Below are 15705 nucleotides of genomic sequence, written 5' to 3'. Positions count from 1 at the left end.
CAAGAAAACAGTCCTCATGAACTGGAAAAATAAAAATAATCTTAATTCTAACCAATATAGAAATTATCTATTAGATTACATTAGTCTTGATACAGCCTCTGCCACCACATCAGATCAATTGCTCTGGGCTCCTTTGATCAGCTCCATCACCTAGTGGGGGTGGGGGGGTCATAGTTTGGTCACGCCTTCACTGTTGTGATTGGTGTGGGGGTAGGGACAGGCTTAGGGCGTCGGGGGGTTCCCCAGGAGCATCTTCCTTGGGGGCTCAACCCGGGATAGCGGTCATGGCCAATTAGGGGCTCTGTTGGCTCTTAGGTGACGGTTTCCTCGTGGCTGCATGCAGCGGGGCTAGGGGAGGGTCTGTGCTGACGGACGTGGGTTACTGACTTGGTAGCCTGGCTGCCCCTGGGTAGGTCCGGGACGGGCGTGTGAGGTTCTGGGGGCGCTCCGGCTCTGGCCTGGGGCCCTGGCCGGGCCTCGGGGGCTTGGGTCCTGGTTGGTGTGTTGCCGGGGTTGTGGGCGGGTGGGTGTATGGGGGCCCAGCCCTGGCGCAGGGTGCCGCTGGTGCGTCAAGCCACCTGGGGGGCTCTTCAACTGGTGGGGGAGGCTGTTACATCTTGCAGGAGGTCTCCTCTCTTCAGGAACTCACACTGCAGGAGGGGGAGATACAGGAGAGGTGGAGGAAGATCTCAGCCTGGGTGTCTGTTGTCTTATGTAGTCTGGAAGATGAGTGGATGATGGGGTGGGTGCAGTTTTCTCTGTGGTGGGGTTGGGCGGCGCTGCTGCACTGGGCCCCGGTTCGGATGGGCCTGGGCCCCCTTTCCCTGGCGGGTCGCGGAGTATGGGGGTGCCTACTGGGGTCAGCGGGGGAGCTGGCCCCAGGGAGGGGTCACTTGCCTCTCCCTTCCTTCCATCCCCATCTCCAGCTGCCTCCCTCTTCCCGCTCCACCACAACCACCCACACATGCAGGGCCTTGGGGTAAAGGTGTGTCACCAGGGTGCAGAGGAGGTAACCCCCCCCGTCCCCTTCTGGCTGCCTGTGCCTCAATTTTATCCCACAACTTAGACATTCACATTACTCACACTCTCATTACACATAAATATAGGATCTTGGTCCTATATTTGGATCATGCTACACGGACTCTAAAAGACCATCAGGGTGTACACCTCACCCCTGGCGTCATTGCCCACCTCTCAATTTTAAATACACGTAGACACTGAGGGCTAGCAGGAGGGGCTATGCGCTTACCTGCTGCTCTCTGGCAGGTAGCTCCATGCCCTCCTGGGTTTTAAATGCACCTTAGAACACACATACATCAACACTACAATGAGCGGGTGGAGGGAGGTTTGGAGTCTTCTCTCACCCCCGTTCTCTGCGGCCTGCTGGAGCGGGGGGTCTGGGAGGAGGAGTTGGCCGTCCGACTGGGGTCTGGAATGTGGGGCCTCCCTGCTGCTGCGGAGTTGGGCGGTCTGCTTCTCCCCACCGCAGGGAAAAGGGTAACACCACCTGGGTCTGGGTGCAGTTCCCCCCTCCAGGGGCAAGGGTACCTAGACCCGGTTCGTAGAGTACGCTTGAGGAGTGTGATTGTGTGTACAGCGTCTCTTTATGTTTGTCTCCACGTTGGGTGAGTGTGGAGTAAGTGCATATGAGAGCATGAGGGTGGGAATGGATGTTTGTATCTGTGTGTGCCTGTATGTCTGTGTCTATATGTCGGGTTGGGTATCAGACGCCACCTCTCTGGGGACATCTCAGGCCCTCCAAGGTATGGAGGCCTATCTCCCCCCACCACTTCCCCTGCCGGGGGCGGACTCCCTCAGACATCGGTGCGTTGGTGGTTCTTTGTGTCCGGGAATGGGCGTCCAGGTACACACCGGCTCACTCCTTGGCGGATGCTTATCGGGGCCTGGAGCCTGGGGCTCGCTCGGGCCACTTCAGAGGTGGGGTGCCCCCGGCCTCTCGGCCTGGGGCTCGGTCACTCAGGCACAGCTGGCTGCCGGCGGAGCTCACGGGCACGTCACTGCAACCCGCCCTGGCTTCTGCGCCGCGGCTGCTGAGTGACCCCTCATCTGGGACTCTCCTCAGCTCTTTCTGGGATAGTGGCGCGGCTGCCCCTCTGTTGGTCTTCCTTGGTCTCTTGTGTTCTGGGGGCCTCTGGATGTCTGGAGTTTTGATCTCCTCCATACCTGCATCATGCCCTGGAGGACGGGGCTGTGGCTACCCCCTCTAGCAGATCATTACATGAAGGAACCTTTTAAAAAAAACAAGCGCGTCCATGCTCACAGGTGTACACACGGGTGCTCACACACACAAACTACACCCTTTTTGGCTCCTACCTCAAAGCACACTGTGTGCTGTCGATCTTACATGCTGCACAATAATGTTTAATATGTAGTATTTACTGTCATATTCCCATATATCATTGTGATGTTGTTTATTGTATAGCTCTCGTTTTCTTCTGCTTGTTTTCTTTTTTCTTTCTCAACAGGTGATCCAGGGGATCGATATATGTATTTTTCTTTTCTGCTTATTCTGTTGGTTTTTGGTTTTTGCCCTTCTTCCCCGTCCCTCTTCTCAGCTTTCCCTCTTTCTTTCCCCCAGTCAAGTCTGTCCCATATTCAGCAAGTGAAAATAAAATAAAAAATAAAAGGTGAATCAAATGGACCATTAAGGTAAAGCTGGGATGGTCAATTTGTTAAAGTAAATCCGTTGGGCATCTTTCTTCGCCTTTAGACAATAATTCTGATGGCAAAAGAGCCAAATGGGACAGGCAAAAAAATAAATAAATGCATAGATGAAAAAATGGTGACACCTTACCTGTTTGACTCGTTTCCCCATCATAGGAGTAACAGAAGCCTTTCTGCTTTTTACTTTTTTTTCTTCCACTTCTCGGTTTCCACTCGGTAAGACTGAAAAGTATAATTTTGAAATAGATAACATTTATTGGACCATAAAATGCTTAATGCTTCCTGTCTTTTGTTGAATTACAGTTGTTACTCAAACAATCTCCTTGATTTATCACATCAGAAATGTCATTCTCACCACTTGTAATGCAGTTCTGAAAAAGTTTTTTAATAACACATAGTCACAACAACAGTAACAAAGACATTTTAGAGTAAGTATGCACAAAAAACTGACAATTTCAAATGGGAATGAGAATATGCATTACATATTTGAGAAATATGTATGAATGACTTTCATTGTGAAAAAACCCACAAAATCTGTCCCAAACTTTTACTTCTCCTATTTAAACCTCCCCTTCTTCCTTTGTTTCCCTACATCGCCATATTCTCGGAGAAGAGCATCATGTTTCTTTTGATATAACTGCCCAAAGTCATCTAGTCTAGTGAGACACCTTCGTGCAAAACGAATCCTTTTCAGGTCCCATTAACTTTTTTCCATGATCCCTTGCGTTCGATTGTCTTCAGTGTAGTTCTGAAAATGGTAATTACATCATTTACAGTTTGTCCCAATACAGCGTAATGTTTCTGTGGTGCGAATAAGGCTTGCCGTGCAGGTGCGTCCGCCCTCCCTGCACGGCACCACAGACCACGCCCCACCACAGTTTCATTTACTGTGTTAACTTATTCTACCTGCTTCTTCAACTGCAACACATGATTGTACAGTTTACTGAGAAAGCTGTACACTTTCCCATGCCGTCCAATTTTTAATCAATAAAGCACTTCAATAACTACATATAAGTGTTGATTTACCAAAGCAAGACATACCAAGCAGCATTCCTGACCACAAGGTAGCATGTGGTAGAAAGTACTTTGAAATACTTGAAATGAATGCTGGTGCATGGTACACATTCGGTGGTCCAGTCACATCAAGGGGGGCACTGGCAATTACTTCGGCAAAGTGCTGTTTAAGTGATGAATGACCTATATCTGTCTGAAATAAAAAGTTAAATATCTAAGTACAACCTTTTTATTACTAAAGAAGATCTTTGTGTTAAAAACACACAGAAATGTACTACAAAATGATGTTATTGGTGTCACACAATATCATGAACACAATTAATATCTCAACCATTGACATCCAACAAGCAGAATTTTAAAATTACCTTATAGTCCTCTGGAATGATGTCTGTGTCTTCAGCATCCACATTCCCCGTCTGATCGATCAGCATTTTCAGGTTTTCACTTCTGGTCCACTGCATGGACTTTTGAAAACAACTGTTGCACATATAATGATGCCATCCATTTCTTTCAAGTTTGAAGAACAGACCAGTATACGTGCATGCCAAATTTGCAGTGTTTCTGTAGTCTATAGCGAAAAAAAACATATAAACATACATACTAAACACAAAGTTTAATCATTAGCAAAAACAACACTAAAAAAGAAAATAATAAAAAATAAACACAAATTAATAGAGAGGAAATAGCAATTCAACAATCAACTACAAGGGCAAGAACACTAACACCACATAAATACTTAAATCAGAAAAATAACACTCGTACTCACAGACTGTAGCACACATACCTCTTTTTGCAAAGATCCTTTGCGTTTTTCATGATGCGACTTAAACACCGGTGGAGAATGGGTATGTTGAAGTTGTCTGTGTCTAACTGTCCTGTGATAACCTGGAAGTATCGCTCCAAAAGGTCTTCCAAACTTGCTCTGCAGAATGTAATAGCAATGGACTGGACAAGTGAGCCATCACATATGATCATTACTGGCCTTTTGTTTGCCCTGCTTCCATTCATGTAAGCTCTGTTTGAAATGCTTGAAGAAAATATGTAACAGAAGCAGTGGTATGGTCACGCGTTACATATGTTGCTGTTGGTAGAGGTGATGATCCCTTGAAGGGACTTCTCACTATAACTTCATACACATAGTACGGAGTAGCAGAAGCATTATCTTTAGAGATAATGCTTCCTGTTGCATCAAAATATACTATATCGTCTTTGCACCGCTGGAAAAACACTAAAAGGGGTTTTTTTTTTTTGGACCACAGCATTATCCCTTTTGGATGCAGGAGCACTCTCTGAAGGACTTCATTTGGAAGTCCTTGCTGTCTGTCTACTAACATTTGCAGACTGACCATCTCATTTAAATGAGGTCTCTGTTTTTTATTTTCTGTGGAACTAGACAATATTTTTCAAGACATCTTTAGATGGTGCCTCATCCTGACACCCTGCTTGGAAAACTTGTTCTGGTATTTGATTTAGAGAATCCAGCTAAAGACCTTTTGTTTCAAGTTTTTCCACTATTACATCTCTGGACTGTCCACGCACAGGTCTTGTTTTAATTTCCTTTGTGTTGTGGCACACCTTACCTCCTTGGATAAGCACATCAGCCTTCAGTGTTTTTTCGTCTTTAACCTCCACTTTCACAGTCACTGGACAATCCTTAAAACGGCAGTATGCTGCACATGAGAATACAGCCGTCTTAGACCTTGACTGACTGGTGTTGATGGTATGCCTCTTAAATCCACAACTGCAAAATGGGTGTACTGACTTAATGCCAGTGGCTACCACATTAGTCCACTGCATACCTTTGAAAAGCCTCCCTTTCTGTGTGTTTGTTTGTTTTTTAGGTCTTGCCAGTCTTTCTGGTCAATGGAAAAAAAATGACTGCTGTGGTAAAGAGTTTTTGTAGCATTACTACTGTCACTTTTATTGGATGAATTTGTACTACACTCCTGTAACGCAAAAAAAAATGTGATTAATAATAGGTGATGTAATTTTATGAAAGCAACATAATCAATAGTTATTATTTTATCTGAAAAATACTTTACCTTTTCGAGGGATGATGACGATCGTGATGGAGACACATCAGTTTGTGGCTGTTTCGATTCAGGAGAAACATTTTGGACAATGCCATTATCATCACTGCCCTCCGTCACAGCGACGCGCCGAAGGCTGTCCAAATTCGTAGACTCCTCCGAATGCAGCCGACAAATGAGTCCTCCTTTTCCCCGAATTTGAAGGATGGGTCGGGTGTGTCCTTCGTGGCCTACCATATCCCAGAATTCATAGCGCGGCCCAACTCCAGTTTCCAATAATGGCGGCCACTACTAAGTTTTAAAATTACTCTTACTAATCTTTCTGGGTCACAAAATAAACTTTTAACATATTTTCAGGCGAGAAAGTGGCTGTGTAAACATCAAATATCTGCTCGGTTTATCAAGATATCGAATATTTGCAAAAGTGCTTCGACGTTTTCGGGGCATCTGCTACCCACCAGCTCAATAGCAAGCTGGGAGCTTTAGGGTCACTGAAGCCGCCGAGAACGGCACAACTCCCGGCACATCATTTTCAGATCACCGCGGAGTTTCGCTGCTCAGGTTAAACGTAATATATAATGAATGAATGAATGAATGAATGAATGAATGAATGCTTTATTGGCCATATGCAGGTTGCCCCGCAGAGGAATAGAACCCCCCCGACTTACACACACAACATAGACATCACATGGGAATACAGGTCGGAGATCGGCAGCGTTACAGAAAAACACTGAAAAAGTACACAACAATGGGAAAGTACAAGAGGAAAAAAAGAGACCTCTACTCATGCTGGGCACCTATGGGAGGACAGCATGAGAACAGGAAACAAAAAAGCTCCTCTGCACAGAGAGCACATAAATGTCCACATTACAACATTGGAGCACGTGACCAGCCACAGGGTTGGGTAGGGGGTGAGGAGTAATCCGAAGGAAACACAGCAGTCATCCTGCACAGCGCTACCATTCCAGCACGGCACACAGACCCGCCGTCTTCCCCCACAGGAAACAAGCATCGAAGGCGTTTGGAAAGGGAGGGGGGTGAGTGCGTGCTTATCAGTGTAAGTGTGTGCGTGTCCAGAGTTCAGCTGAGATAGTGTCCTCCGCCCTGCCAGGCTAAGTAAAGAGTCTGCTAGCCAACCCAGGTGGCCTTGCATGGGATGGGAAGAACAGTCATCACACAGTCGTTATCAGAGAGTGTTTGTTCGGCTCCAGCCTTGGATCTGCAGCTGGCGCGGTGGTGCCCGCATGTTGATGTCGTTGAATTTTTCTTTTATGCGAGCAGCTCAGGAGAATTTCAAAGCTGTTCTTTAACACTCCGACACTGGTCTCTCAATCTCCCGTTGGAGAACCGCGAGCCTCCCCATGATGGTATCAAACTTCTGTTCCATGGTGTTGTCATTCTTTTGATTCTGAGACCACACAACTGCAGTGAGCCGTTCTGCGATGTGATCCAACTTTCGCTCAAGGGTCTCATTTTGTGCAGGCCTCTCTTTGATGTATCCCAATATACGCTTAATGGTGTTATGTTGAGTCTAAGTGACTTCATCTAAGTCACTTAGACAACTGAAAAAATTTTATTGTTGGGCTTTTTTCAGTGTTTTATTTGTTCGTGAATAAATCGGTTTGGCTGAGATTAAAGTTATTAGATTAGATTAGATAAAATAAAACTTTATTAATCCCCGGGGTGGGTTCCTCCGGGATTTTCACACAGCTGAATAAACGTCAAGCAGAAAACTCATTAAACAGAAGTGTGAGACGGTCGAGAATTTACACCAGTGTCCTGTTATATTTTAGATAGCAAGGAGCAGACGGGGGCCCGCCACTGGCGCAGGGTGCCGCCGGTGCGCCGAGCCAGCTGGGGGGCTCTTCAACTGGTGGGGGGGGGTTGTCACATCTTGCAGGGGCTTTCCTCTCTCAGGAACTCTCTCTGCAAGAGGGGGAGATACAGGAGAGGTGGAGGAAGATCTCAGCCTGGGCGTCTATTGTCTTATGTAGTCTGGAAGATGAGTGGATGATGGGGTGGGTGCAGTTTTCTCTGTTGTGGGGTTGAGTGGACTGCCCCGGGCTCTGTGGGGCCGGGCGGCGCCGCTGCGCTGGGCCCCGGTTCGGATGGGCCTGGGCCCCCCTTCCCTGGTGGGTCGCGGAGTATGGGGGTGCCTACTGGGGTCAGCGGGGGAGCTGGCCCCAGGGAGGGGTCACTTGCTCCTCCCTTCCTTCCCTCCCCATCTCCAGCTGCCTCCCTCTTCCCGCTCCACCACAACCACCCACACATGCAGGGCCTTGGAGTGGGGGTGTGTCACCAGGGTGCAGAGGAGGTAACCCCCCCCCCTCTGTCCCCTTCTGGCTGCCTCTGCCTCAATTTTATCCCGCAACTTAGACATTCACATTACTCACATTCTCATTACACATAAATATAGGATCTTGGGGGTGGGCACGCTACACGGAATCCCAATTACCATCAGGGTGTACACCTCACCCCCGGCGTCGTTGCCCACCTCTCAATTTTAAATACACGTAGACATTGAGGGCTAGCAGGAGGGACTATGCGCTTACCTGCTGCTCTCTGGCAGGTAGCTCCATGCCCTCCTGGGTTTTAAACGCACCTTAGAACACACATACATCAACACTACAATGAGCGGGTGGAGGGAGGTTAGGAGTCTTCTCTCACCCTCGTTCTCTGCTTTCTGCTGGAGCAGGGGGGCTAGGAGGAGGAGTTGGCCGTCCGACTGGGGTCCGGAGTGTGGGGCCTCCCTGCTGCTGCGGAGTCGGGGCGGTCTGCTTCTCCCCACTGCAGGGAAAAGGGTAACACAACCTGGGTCTGGGTGCAGTTCCCCCCTCCAGGGGCAAGGGTACCTAGACCCGGTTCGTAGAGTACGCTTGGGGAGTGTGATTGTGTGTACAGCGTCTCTTTATGTCTGTCTCCACGTTGGTTGAGTGTGGAGTAAGTGCATATGAGAGCATGAGGGTGGGAATGGATGTTTGTATCTGTGTGTGCCTGTATGTCTGTGTCTGTATGTCAGGTTGGGTATCAGATGCCACCTCTCTGAGGACAGCTCAGGCCCTCCAAGGTTTGGAGGCCTATCTCCCCCCACCACTTCCCCTGCCGGGGGCGGACTCCCTCAGACGTCGGTGCGTTGGTGGTTCTTTGTGTCCGGGGGTGGGCGTCCGGGTACACACCGGCTCACTCCTTGGCGGCTGCTTATCGGGGCCTGGAGCCTGGGGCTCGCTTGGGCCACTTCGGAGGTGGGGTGCCCCCGGCCTCTCGGCCTGGGGCTCGGTCACTCAGGCACAGCTGGCTGCCGGCGGAGCTCACGGGCACGTCACTGCAGCCCCCCCTGGCTTATGCTCCGTGGCTGCTGGGTGACCCCTCATCTGGGACTCTCCTCAGCTCTTTCTGGGACAGTGGCGCGGCTGCCCCTCTGTTGGTCTTCCTTGGTCTCTTGTGTTCTGGGGGCCTCTGGATGTCTGGGGTTTTGATCTCCTCCATACCTGCTTCATGCCCTGGAGGACGGGGCAGTGGCCCCCCACACCCTCTAGCAGATCATTACATGAGGGAACCTTTTAAGAAAACAAGCGCGTCCATGCTCACAGGTGTACACACGGGTGATCACACACACAAACTACACCCTTTTTGGCTCCTACCTCAATGCACACTGTGCTGTCGATCTTACGTGCTGCACAATAATGTTTAATATTTAGTATTTACTGTCATATTCCCATATATCATTGTGATGTGGTTTATTGTATTACTCTCGTTTTCTTCTGCTTGTTTTCTTTTTTCTTTCTCAACAGGTGATCCAGGTGATCGATATATGTATTTTTTTTTTTTTTTTTTTTTTTTTTTTTTTCTTCTGCTTATTCTGTTGGTTTTTGTTTTTTGCCCTTCTCCCCCGTCCCTCTTCTCAACTGTTTTTCTTCCCCTCTTTCTTTCTCCCTTTTCTTTCCCCCAGTCAAGTCTGTCCCGTATTCAGCAAGTGAAAATAAAATAAAGAATAAAAGGTGAATCAAATGGACCATTACGGCAAAGCTGGGATGGTCAATTTGGTAAAGAAAATCCGTTGGGCATCTTTCTTCGCCTTTAGACAATAATTCTGATGGCAAAAGAACCAAATGGGACAGGCAAAAAAAAAAAAAAAAAAAAAAAAAAAAAAAAAAGCAAGGAGCAGACGGTCGAGTTTATTAAACTCCACCGAGACAGCAGTGACGCTAATCAGAAGGCTAGACCGTCCAATTTCCCCAGCCGTTTACTTCCTGCCTACCCGACCTTCTGAGGACCCAGCCCACGTAGACCGCGAAGGCCGGGTCCTCAGGAGGATGCAGCCCATGAATTTGGACACAACAACTGTCTTCTGCAGTGTGGACATAATGCAAGCAAAACACTTCCACACACACACACAAATATAGATGGTAAATGGACTGATTCTTATTTAGCGCTTTTCTACTCTCCCGGATTACTCAAAGCATGTATACAACATGCCTCATTCACACCAACTCATACATGCGCTTCTAAAGTCAAGTGCAAACTAATAAACATTCACACTCCGATGAGCACATCGAAGAGCAACTTGGTGTTAAGATCTTGCCCAAGGATATTTGGCATGCAGACTGGGGGAGCCAGGAATCGAACCACCAACCTTTCAATAAGTAGTTGATCTGCTCTACCACACTGTAAAAAATGTTTGTGACATTAACAGTAAAATTGTGTAAAATCTTGACATCAAAAATGTGTAAATAGAAAAACAAAAAAGCAATGTTTTATTTACATCAACATTTTGTAAATAATACATATATACCTGTAAAGTGTTAATTTTACAGTAGGAATATGTTTTAAATATCAAATATCCTTGTTGAATTTACAGTTTACTGTTTTATAAACACTGAAAAATGGTAATTTAAAAGTGAACACGTACAACTGAAACGGTAACAAAATAATGTTAAAATTACATATTTTGGTTTTTTTTTTAAATTCAGAAAGTATTTGTATTACATTTTACAAATTCATTCAAACTCATTTACGTTGGTCACATACAGACCACTTTAAGTGGACTAGACCAGTACAATTTCTGTCAGTGTAAAGAAGAGATATCTTTATATAACAGTACAATTTCAACAGTACTTGTCAGTTTTTCTACATTTTAAAGACAAACTGCTGTAGTAAATAAAGGAAATCCTTCAGCATAAGTCATTAGTCTTAAATTGTAATAAATAAATGTTAAAAATGACCTAAAAGTTATGACAGCCCACTGGCCAGACTGTCATGTAATTATAAAATAGAAAGGTTTCAGTTTTGTTGATTCATGTCCTGTTTTTTTATAGACAATGAAAAGACAGGAACTTTTCTTTCATTTAGTTGTTATTACTTTGGTGTAGTATGAATGGTTATGGGGGAGGTCTTTTTCAGTGGGAGAAAAATCCAAAACTTGTTAAAATCCAAAGCTGGCCAGTGGGCCAGACTAGAGTCTGTGCTGGGCTGATTATCTTCCAAATAGACAGCTGGTCATCTCCTCCATGTTAGTCATTTCTTTACTTTTGCACCACGTTCAATCATTTTTAGCCAGATTTAGTAAAAGTTAAATGAATCATTTGCTCAAATGTTTATTTTTTTAATGCCCAAAGTGTGTTAGTATTTGAAACTACACGAGCTCTACCTTGGCAAATCACTGAGCATGAGAGTTTGTTTCTGTTCTTTGATTGGACTACTTAAATTATTGCGGGAGTAGCACGCTTGGCGGCTCGTGCCATTACGCGCTCAGTCTGCGAGCAGAGTGGTGGAGATGTGTATACGTTCAGATATTCAGCTATTTTAACACGAGCAAAAGTTTTGGTAAGCTAACATTGCATTTTCTGTTTTCTTTAAATACATGAGCGTATGTTTTCCAGTAATAGTATTCATGGCGTCTGACCGAGCGATAGGCTAGTCCTATTTTTTCCTTGCTGTTTTCAAGCAGTGCTTATTGAAAGGTCATAGGAGGTTAGTAACCTAAAACAAATGTGCTGTCGACAGCTACAATGATTTTGTGCTCTTTTTGCAACAAAACGCTGAAGACGTTGAGGGGTTATGTGCTGCATTGTAGAGTTCACAGGAACGACCCCCATCATTTTTTCAAATGCGTCGGTAATGAATGCAGGCGTACATTTTATGCTTACGTGGCCTTTAAAGCCAGTTTCTATTGGGTTCACAATGTACTTGCACCCCCTATTGCTGGTAGCGCCATTTTTACAGACTTAAAATGTGCCACTACACTCTGTGAGCGCCAATTTCACACAGTGAAAGAACTTATATCCCACTTAAAACAGCATATAGTGGAGGGGCGACCTGTGGCATGTCCAGTAACTGGTGGAAAAGTATGTTCTCTGTGAAATCATCATTTACTGCGCATATGTCCAGAAAACATAGAGAATGCTCTGTTGAAAGCATAAGCAACATAAAGCAGTCTTCTGCTGTATTTGCAGGTGAAGATGCTCCCCAGAGCTTAAATGAGGCAACAACAAATGAAGGCACCGAACTGCCACATAATTTCAGTGAGGCCTTCCTTAGGAATGTGTGTTTGTTTTACCTAAAACTGTAAGGGCACCTCCTTCTTCCAGCTTACACAATACAGACAATTGTTGAAGAGATGCAAATGACTTGTGCCCAACAGATGACACTATTGTTAAAATCTGATTGTATTAAGGAGTCAGATCTGTTTTCTACCTGTCATAAGGGCCCACTGAGAACAACATACACAAGAACTCAGACATTCAAAAAGATATTCAAATACGTAGAACCTGAAAAATTAACATTAGGAAATGATGAAAATATGACACCACGGTTTGCCTACTATATACCAGTGAAACAAACACTAAGCAGCTTATTCGAATCAGAATTATGGAAGAATTCAGTGTCACAGTCTTGTGAAACTGACTCTGAGGCTTTTGGAGACATAAGTGATGGACAAAGCTTTAAGTCCAAGTTTTTCATTGAAAATCCAGGATGCCTGAAGCTAATTCTGTTCCAGGATGCATTTGAAATCGTTAATCCTCTTGGCTCCGCTAAGAGAAAACACAAAGTGGTTGCAGTCTCTGTCAGTGGCAAATTTGCCTGCTCATCTGCGGTCCAATACTGATCACATGTCCCTTGTCTTACTATGTGGAGAGAATGACCTTAAAAAATTTGGAAAATGGTATAATTTCTGGTGATGAAATAGTCAAAGCAGCTTTGTACAGCATTGCTGGTGATCATTTGGGTTCACACAACATTGGGTTTACTGAGAACTTCAGTCGCTCTGAAACTCACTTCATGTGATTTCACAGTATCTGCAAAAGTATTCAGAGTAATGATCCAAATGTCTGTGGTCCACAGCGCACACCTGAAAGCTACAATTCTGCTGTGGGCGATCTACAAGCTGAAGGCAGTCAAGAGATCAAAGGGATAAAGGTAAACTCTGTTTTTAATACCTTGAAATCTTTTCATGTTTGCCAACCTGGTTTACCACCTTGTTTAGGCCCTGACATCTTTAGCCTATGATAGTGCACTGTACTTGAAGTATTTTATTAAGACAAAGAAATGGTTTACATGTGCACTTTTGAACCGGCGCATTAAACAGTTCAAGTACAAAGGAGCTGATGCGCTAACAAAGCCGTGTGCTATCAACCCAGATTTAACCAAGCTTTCAGGTCAAGCCATTCAGAACTGGAATTTCTTAAGGTTGCTACCTGTTATAATTGGTGATGAAGTCCAAAATCCAAAGGATGATGTACGGCAGCTAATGCTCCAGCTTAAAGACATAGTTGAAATGATTTGTACACAAAACATGTCACTGTCACAGGTGGCCTATCTTGACATTATAATCCATCAATATTTGGATTCAAGAAAGTGTTTATTTCCAGAGAGTGTACTAAAACCTAAACACCATTTCCTCCGTCACTATCCTGCACTTATTTTGAAATTTTGCCACTTGATTAGGTTATGGACTATGCGTTTTGAAAGTAAACATAGTTACTTCAAAAGATGTGCCAGGAGTTTGAAAAACTTTAAAAACATCTGCCAAACCTTATCTGAAAGACATCAGATGTTTCAGGCATATCTTTCAGCTGGGCCAGGATACAGTCAGTTTCTGCAAGTGAAAGACAGTTGCACCTTCTAATCCTTTAATTGTCCCACAAGGGGAAATTTGGTTGTAACAGCAGCCAAAAAGACACATATACAACAAACAGTACACAGGACACAACAGAAACATACACAATCTTTCTTACATATTTACATTAAGGACAATAGTTACTATATACAGAGTACTGCACAGTTATTAAATAAAATAAAGATAACTACAGATAAGAGGCAAACCAGGTTGTAGTGTGAATTGGTTAATTAACTTATTGCAGTTACAGCGCTGATGTAAACATCTGTTTGTTGGGAGCAGTTCTGATTGTACAGTCTGACAGCTGCAGGGAGGAAGGAGCTGCAGAAACGCTCCTTCATGCATCGAGGATGCAGCAGTCTGTCACTGAAGCAGCTCTGCAGTTCAGCAACATTTACATGCATGGGGTGGGAGACTCTGTCCATCAGAGATGTTACTTTGGCCAGAGTCCTTCTGTCTCCCACTGATAGGTTTGTAGCTTGAACCAATTCGCTGGAACGTTGAAGACAATTTAATTACACAGCAAAGCAAGACACGAAGTAGGCAAAGTTCTTCATGTTTCTCGTGCACGGGAGAGAACCGGACAAACGCCGTTCCTTCGCTTGACCCCAGTCGCTCTCGTCCGCTCCCCCGTAACATTGCTCTTTATTGAGGTTACATGAATATGCATAGATTCATTAACATATGATGTCTACATACAAACAAACTGTGCGTGTGTGTGTGTGTGTGTGTGTGTGTGTGTGTGTGTGTCAGAGGTGAGGAGGTTCACTCGAGGAGACAGAGTTCCTGACCAGACTGGCTCCTCCCCTTCAGCTCACCTGTCTGCACCTCCACCCTGACTGAGCTCCACCTGCTTCGTTGTGACTTCATCTGTTCTACGTGTTCGTACAAATAAAACTTTATTGTTCCTCCTCCTGTCACACGGTATCTCACCTTCACTGACACTAACGCTGGTGATCAGGGTCAGAGGTCACACGAAGCTCTCTGGGTTTAACCTCACACGAAAGGGGCGGAGCTGTCGTCATCACAAAGGGGCCTATAACAGATCATGTGACCCTTCTACAGGAAGTGATCCCTGTGAGTGGCGCCCACATCAGAGACGTTCTCAGATGGTGATTCATAAAACCTGAACCAGTAAAATGTGACAGTAGAAGGATGATGAGTGAAACTGGTTAATCTGGTGTTTGTGGCACAGAAGGTTTGACCTCCACTGTGTGACACGTGTACCCGAACAGGTGCGCTGTGTCACACGTGTGGCTCTCGGTCAAGTGTAACTCCCACAGCCGGCCTGTAGTTCAGACTCTCTGTGTTTGAGTCAGTGAAGTAAAACTAAACACTGAACGTGTTTCAGTTTGTTTACAGACGTCAGACGGTGAAAGCTTCAGCCTGACGAGGAAAGAATCTGCTTTAAATCACACTTTAAAATGAATTCCTCCTCACCTTCATGTGTTTTGTATTATTTGATCTTATACTGAAAGAGTTGATTCATCGACACATTTTAACCCTGCAACATTTCACCGTGTTAGTTTGTCATAAATTGGACTATTTTAAGATTTCAGTTCATCTTTCCAATAAAGCTGGCAGCTCTGAAACAGCTGTTCTCTCTGAGGGTGTTTTACATGTAAATAAAAGTGAAATAATTAAATGTAAGTTCTGTGAGCAGACCGTCCAGTGGAGCTCCTCAGGGCTCTGTGCTTTCACCACTTTGTTTTCTAATGAGTGTCAGAGCACGTCAGCATTAGTCCTTCAACATGGTCACAGCCACTGATGAAGGTGTTCAAATGTGGGGTTTTTAATCCAGGTTTACACTTAAACAGTCTCCATGAAACTCTGCCCTCATTCATCCTGGAGATCACTCGT

General features: G+C 45.2%; 1 long non-coding RNA gene and 1 pseudogene across 1 annotated transcript in view; both read right to left on the bottom strand.

Moving 5' to 3' along the window:
- LOC146510790 (uncharacterized) overlaps positions 1 to 15705 on the bottom strand; it is a 360605-nt gene that overhangs the window by 217791 nt on the left and 127109 nt on the right. The gene's annotated exons all lie outside the window — the stretch shown is intronic.
- On the bottom strand, positions 4171 to 5827 carry LOC146510798 (uncharacterized; annotated as a pseudogene).

This window comes from Neolamprologus multifasciatus, chromosome 9, assembly GCF_963576455.1.
Source record: "Neolamprologus multifasciatus chromosome 9, fNeoMul1.2, whole genome shotgun sequence".
Lineage (NCBI taxonomy): Eukaryota > Metazoa > Chordata > Actinopteri > Cichliformes > Cichlidae > Neolamprologus > Neolamprologus multifasciatus.
This window is presented reverse-complemented; position numbering and strand designations above follow the sequence as displayed.